Source organism: Schistocerca americana, unplaced genomic scaffold, assembly GCF_021461395.2.
Source record: "Schistocerca americana isolate TAMUIC-IGC-003095 unplaced genomic scaffold, iqSchAmer2.1 HiC_scaffold_422, whole genome shotgun sequence".
Taxonomy (NCBI): Eukaryota; Metazoa; Arthropoda; class Insecta; order Orthoptera; family Acrididae; genus Schistocerca; species Schistocerca americana.
Window position 1 is genome coordinate 57,501 of NW_025726151.1, and position 7,500 is coordinate 65,000.

Here is a 7,500-nt window from a genome sequence, read left to right on the forward strand (position 1 = left end):
GCCCTCCCACATTAGGTGGCGCTCCAGCACCTCGATCTCACGCTGTACCTCATCCATGCCTACACCGTCGCAGGCTGGCCCTATCTTCTTCAGCGCCAGGAGACGGGACCGACGGAGGGTCGGACCCATCCATCGGCAAGATGGAATGCCGAGGCCCCCCTGGGCAACAGGAGCGTGGAAGTATCCCAGGGGGGTGTCCGCCGGAAGGCGGAACCATCTCCTGACGGCGGCCCGGATGGTAACGTCGGCCGACTTCAATGCACCCACCCGGGTGCGGCTGAGGGCCAGCCCGTGGTACAGGCCAGGGAGAAGTACGTTGGTGAGAGCGTGGAGGCGCTGTTGCGGCTTCAGCGGAGCTCGGGAGATGACGTCAAGCTGCTCCACCAGGTGGCTACGTGGATTGAAAACACAGCGACCCGCCGTGGAAAATTGCAGCCCCAGGTACCGGAAGGTTTCACCCACACGCAGGGCAGGCATGGTGGTATTGCCTGCTGTGAAGGTGACATTGCTGTCCACCTTCACCTTCTTCTCGCGCCCTGACGCGACTAAGGCGAGGGTGAAACACTTCCGGGCGTTGATCTGCAGCCCCAGGTGGGCGAGGGCTGCGGTAGCTGCGTCGATGAGGGACTGCAAGCCCCTCGGGGTCGCTGCAAACAGCAAGACGTCATCTGCAAAGGCCGCAGCGTTGACTCTGCGACCGAGGATCCGAGCTCCGATGTGGGAGGGCAGTTGGCCTAAAACGTAGTCCACCGCAAAGTTGAACAGGAGGGGGGAGAGGGGATCGCCCTGGCGAACGCCCCGTGCTGGCTGCACAGACACGCCCACGCCGGCGCCGTCCGCTATCACTGTCGTGCTGCCCTCGTAGCACCGCTCGACATACTCGACAAAGCAATCCGGCAGGCCATGCGCCTTCAGCACGGGGCGAAGGGCAGCATGATCTACCGAATCGAATGCCTTAGATACGTCGATCGATGCCACAAAGACAGAGCGGCAGGAGCGAACTGCGTCGGTGAGAGCAGTGTCCAAGATGAAGGTATTTTCCAACATCCCATCCCGAGGGATGAATGCCCGCTGACGTTCGTCCACAGCACAAGCGCGCATCAGGCGTGACGCGAGAACCTTGTGAAAGGTCCGCGCCAACACCGAGCAGACCGTAATGGGGCGAAAGTCAGCGGGGGATGTTGGTGCAGCCGTTTTCGGGAGAAGGGACGTCCGCGCGCGAAGCAGGCGTTCCGGAAGGGCGCGGGCCAGAAGGAAGAGATTCATCACTTTCACCAGGACTTCGTGCGGCAGGCGCCGCAACTCCGCTGGGGTAAGGCCGTCCGGCCCGGCTGCTGATCCCCTGGGCGGCAACGCGGCGGCGACCTCCTCATGTGTGACCGGCCCCCATATGCACTCGAGAGCGACAGGCTCTGAGTGCGGGAGGAGGCGGTCACGAATGAAGCCCGCAGTGGAGATGGGCTTCTTGGTGAAGAGGTCCGCCCAGAAGTCCAGCAGACCAGGGATGGCAGGTGGCGGCTGGAGCAGGGTGCCATCCAAGAGGCCGCGCACGCAACGCGCACGCGACCGTCGGAAGGCATCCTGCGTTCTCGCGTACTCCCAGCGGCGCCGCTTGCGCTTCTGCGTCGGCGGCGCGGCAGGCGGCCGCTTCGATGGTTGGCGCGGCCGCTGTGTCCTGGTGATCGATCTCTCCCCTCTGGACCCGACCGACGCAAGGGCATCCGGGAGCATGCCCAGGATGACATCGGGCGGCGTGCCCCGCCCCAGACCGATGACACGATCCAGGGCAGAGAAACGCTGGGCGGAAGCGGGTAGCCCCGCCAGATGCTCCCAGATGGCGGCGTCAGTCGGCCCCTCCGGCGGCGGCCCGGTGGTGTCGGCCGCGAAGTCCTCGGCTGCGTCGACGGGCGGCGCAGCGGCCTCGCCCGCGTCAGGCAGCGGGCTCGCCGCTCCCCGGCGGGACGCCGGCTCTTCCCCCCGACCGATCTCAAGCGCCTCCATGAATTGGCGGACAAGCTGCTTGTGGGCAGCTTGCCGCCGTCGGCACTTGATTGCCTCAAGCGTTCGGTCGGGGAACATCCTGATGAGCTCTTGATTTACAAAGAAGAACCGGGCGTCCCTCTCGAGGAACAGTTCGGCCTCTGCCTTGGCGAGCGACAGGACTTCTTCCTCCGTCCACCTCGCGCGATGCCTCTCCGTGACGATCTCCGCGTTGGCGGCCGCAAGATGTTGGCGGCGGCGATGGACCCCGAGACCGTTCTTGGTTGTAAAGCTGCGGTGGCACTCACTACAGGTATACATAGCTGCAAAAGTTACAAGATTTTCGGCACGGCCGGTTGGCCGGCTAGGTGCTGGGGGAGTTGGGGTGGCACCTTCAGCGGAAGGGCCACCACTTATTCTCTGCTTACTGCCCCCAACTAAAAAAGGGATAGTGCGAGGGGGGGCTGGTAACCCCCCCAAGCCCCTGGTGCGGTCTTCCACTCTGCGAAATCAGCGGGCCCACGAGAAGGGGAGAAGACCGCAGGAGAGGAGAGGCTAAGAGGGCTAGGCCCATGTATTGCGCATCACTCTCCCTGTAACTATAACCCAAGGAAGGCACCTCGCAGCAGCAGCACGACTACATCAAGACCGCACTTCGAGAAGCCAAGTCCGGATGCAGCCACACCGCCGCCACTTGGCCATTCATTAGCCGTCTTTATTCATTGCTGAATAACACATATATATGTACAGATAGGGTGTGGCAGGTGTTTCACGCCATGTCCGCCACCGAGGTGGGGACTTACAGGGCGATGCCACAAGAAAAGGTTAAAACTACAATACATATACATATATATATGCTGGAAAAAACAGAAACAAAAACAACATAAGTTACGTACACAAAGAAGAAAGAACAAAGACGGGATATTCCTCCTGTGGATAGGCCCCAGGAGTCAAGGCGAAGAAAATAACCAGCATCCTATCCGACGCCGGCTCGCTCCATCGGACTGTGCGCCGTCATATATTCGAAAATGCGATAGCTCGTGCAGCAGCTTTGCAGTACTCTCGTGCTAAGCACCGCCAGTTCTCGGGGTCTAAATCCAAGTGCGGAGAGATCTCCGGCCGACGCTGGAGACCATACACCCCTCCAATTCAATGTCGCGGTGGACACTGTAACCTCCTCAACGTCACGGTGCAGGTTGGAGATGGCACGCCTGATGGACGGCGTGTTGTAGTAGGCCGCTTTCTCGGAGTGACACCAGTCGAGCCGGAGATGGTCTCCGACTACCTGGGCGTCGATGACGCGGGCAATGCCGTCTTTAACCGCCACCACGTCAGGCTTGCGGATTCCCTCAGGTGTGCGGAGGTGGGGCTCCACAGAGACATTGAAGCCCCTCTGCGCGAGTCCACGGGCGACATAGCGCACGATCGCGTCATGCCGCTTAACCCGGGACCCGTGCGTCCTGAAGCAAGCCTGTAACACGTGGTTGGCGGTCTCTACGGCCTGGCAGCCCGCGCGGCATCTGGTGTCCGCCTCCCGCCCGCGACTGCGCCGTGCCTTCGTGGGGAAGGCGTTGATGCGGGCGCGGAGAGCGTCGATGAAGTTACGCCCAGATAGCAGGCGACTGGTGTCAGCGACCCACTGGTGTTGCCCCTTGACGGCGGCGGAAGATGACAGCGCCGCACCGTCAAAGGCAACGTGCAGGCGCGCGGCCCACATCTCTCCAACCTGCGTCGACGATTTGAGGAGGTGGCCCTCCCACATAAGATGCCGCTCCAGCGCCTCAATCTCACGCTGCACCTCGTCCCGGCCTGCACCGTCGGCGGCTGGCCCAATCCTCTTCAGCGCCAGGAGACGGGACCGGCGAAGTGTTGGCCCCATCCATCGGCATGATGGGATGCCGAGGCCTCCCTGGGCTACAGGAGCGTGGAAGTAGCCCAGGGGAGTGTCCGCCGGAAGGCGGAACCATCTCCTGACGGCGGCACGGATGGTCACATCTGCCGCTTTCAACGCACCCACTCGGGTGCGGCTGAGGGCCAGCCCATGGTACAGGCCAGGCAGAAGTACAGTGGTGAGGGCGTGGAGGCGCTGTTGCGGCTTGAGCGGAGCTCGGGAGATGACGTCCAGCTGCTCCACCAGGTGGCGTCGTGGGTTGAAAACGCAGCGACCAGCGGTGGAGAATTGCAGTCCCAGGTACCGGAAGGTTTCACCCACACGTAGGGCGGGCACGGTGGCGTTGCCCGCTTTGAAGGTAACGTCGGCGTCGACCTTCACCTTCTTGTCGCGCCCAGACGCGACTAAGGCGAGGGTGAAACACTTCCGGGCGTTGATCTGCAGCCCCAGATGGGCGAGGGCTGCGACGGCTGCGTCGATGAGGGACTGCAATCCCCTCGCGGTCGATGCAAAAAGCAGGACGTCATCTGCGAAGGCCGCAGCGTTAACTCTGCGACCAAGGATCCGAGCTCCGATGTGGGAGGGAAGTTGACTCAAAACATAGTCCACCGCAAAATTGAAAAGGAGGGGGGAGAGGGGGTCACCCTGACGCACACCCCTAGCCGGCTGCAGGGGCACGCCCACGTCGGCGCCGCCCGCTATCACCGTCGTGCTACCCTCGTAACACCTTTCGACGTACTCAATAAAGCAATCCGGCAGGCCATGAGCCCTCAGCACGGGGCGGAGGGCGGCATGGTCCACCGAATCGAACGCTTTAGAGACGTCGATCGATGCCACAAAAACAGAGCGACAGGAGCGGACTGCGTCGGTGAGAGCAGTGTCCAAGATGAAGGTGTTTTCCAACATCCCATCCCGGGGGATGAATGCCCGCTGACGTTCGTCCACAGCACATGCACGCATCAGGCGTGACGCGAGAACCTTGTGAAAGGTCCGCGCCAACACCGAGCAGACCGTAATGGGGCGAAAGTCAGCGGGGGATGTTGGTGCAGCCGTTTTGGGGAGAAGTGACGTCCGGGCGCGAAGCAGACGCTCGGGGAGGGCGCGGGCCAGGAGGAAGAGGTTCAAGAGTTTCACCAGGACTTCATGCGGCAGGCGCCGCAGCTCCGCTGGAGTCAGGCCGTCCGGCCCGGCTGCCGATCCCCTGGGCGGCAAGGCAGCAGCGACCTCCTCACGTGTGACCGGCCCCCATAGGCACTCAGGAGCGACAGGCTCCGAGTGCGGGAGAAGGCGGTCACGGATGAAGCCGGCGGTGGAGATCGGCTTCTTCGTGAAGAGGTCCGCCCAGAAGTCCAGCAGACCGGGGATGTCGGGTGGCGGCTGCAGCAGGGTGCCGTCCAGCAAGCCGCGCACGCAACGCGCACGCGACCTACGGAAGGCGTCCTGTGTCCGCGCGTATTCCCAGCGGCGCCGCTTGCGCTTCTGCAGCGGCGGGGCGGCAGGCGGCCGCTTGGATGGTTGGCGCGGCCGCTGTGTCCTGGTGATCGACCTCTCCCCCCTGGACCCGACCGACGCAAGGGCATCCGGGAGCATGCCCAGGATGACATCGGGCGGCGTGCCCCGCCCCAGACCAATGACTCGATCCAGGGCAGAGAAACGCTGGGCGGAAGCAGGTAGCCCCGCCAGATGCTCCCAGATGGCGGCGTCAGTCGGCCCCTCCGGCGGCGGCCCGGTGGTGTCGGCCGCGAAGTCCTCGGCTGCGTCGACAGGCGGCGCAGCGGCCTCGCCCGCGTCAGGCAGCGAGCTCGCTGCTCCACGGCGGGACGCCGGCTCTTCCCCCCGACCGATCTCAAGTGCCTCCATGAATTGGCGGACAAGCTGCTTGTGGGCAGCTTGCCGCCGTCGGCACTTGATTGCCTCAAGCGTTCGGTCGGGGAACATCCTGGTAAGTTCTTGATTTACAAAGAAGAACCGGGCGTCCCTCTCCAGGAACAGTTCGGCCTCTGCCTTGGCGAGCGACAGGACTTCTTCCTCCGTCCACCTCGCGCGATGCCTCTCCGTCACGATCTCAGCGTTGGCGGCCGCAGGGTGTTGGCGGCGGCGATGGACCCCGAGACCGTTCTTCGTGGTAAAAGTGCGGTGGCACTCACTGCAAGCAAAGGGAGCTACACAAACTATCGCATTTTCGTTACGGCCGGTTGGCCGGATAGGTGCTGGGGTAGCTGGGGTGGCACCTTCAGCGGAAGGGCCACCATCTCTTGTTTCTTGTCGGCTGCCCCCAACTATAAAGGGATAATGCGAGGGGGGGCTGGTAACCCCCCCAAGCCCCTGGTGCGGTCTTCCACTCTGCAAAAATCAGCGGGCCCACGAGAAGGGGAGAAGACCGCAGGAGAGGAGAGGCTAAGAGGGCTAGGCCCATGTATTGCGCATCACTCTCCCTGTAACTATAACCCAAGGAAGGCACCTCGCAGCAGCAGCACGACTACATCAAGACCGCACTTCGAAAAGCCAAGTCCGGATGCAGCCACACCGCCGCCACTTGGCCACCTTAAGAGAGTCATAGTTACTCCCGCCGTTTACCCGCGCTTGCTTGAATTTCTTCACGTTGACATTCAGAGCACTGGGCAGAAATCACATTGCGTCAACACCCGCTAGGGCCATCGCAATGCTTTGTTTTAATTAGACAGTCGGATTCCCCCAGTCCGTGCCAGTTCTGAGTTGATCGTTGAATGGCGGCCGAAGAGAATCCGCGCACCCGCGCGCCCCCGGAGGAGCACGCTAAGGCGGACGCGGCCTCGCAGCAAGGAAGATCCGTGGGAGGCCAAGGCACGGGACCGAGCTCGGATCCTGCACGCAGGTTGAAGCACCGGGGCGCGAACGCCGCGCAGGCGCGCGCATCCTGCACCGCCGGCCAGCACGAGGCCAACCAACGGCGAGAGCAGACCACGCCCGCGCTAAACGCCCGCACTTACCGGCACCCCTACGGCACTCACCTCGCCCAGGCCCGGCACGTTAGCGCTGACCCACTTCCCGACCAAGCCCGACACGCCCCGATCCTCAGAGCCAATCCTTATCCCGAAGTTACGGATCCAATTTGCCGACTTCCCTTACCTACATTATTCTATCGACTAGAGGCTCTTCACCTTGGAGACCTGCTGCGGATATGGGTACGAACCGGCGCGACACCTCCACGTGGCCCTCTCCCGGATTTTCAAGGTCCGAGGGGAAGATCGGGACACCGCCGCAACTGCGGTGCTCTTCGCGTTCCAAACCCTATCTCCCTGCTAGAGGATTCCAGGGAACTCGAACGCTCATGCAGAAAAGAAAACTCTTCCCCGATCTCCCGACGGCGTCTCCGGGTCCTTTTGGGTTACCCCGACGAGCATCTCTAAAAGAGGGGCCCGACTTGTATCGGTTCCGCTGCCGGGTTCCGGAATAGGAACCGGATTCCCTTTCGCCCAACGCGGGCCAGCACAAAGTGCATCATGCTATGACGGCCCCCATCAACATCGGATTTCTCCTAGGGCTTAGGATCGACTGACTCGTGTGCAACGGCTGTTCACACGAAACCCTTCTCCGCGTCAGCCCTCCAGGGCCTCGCTGGAGTATTTGCTACTACCACCAAGATCTGC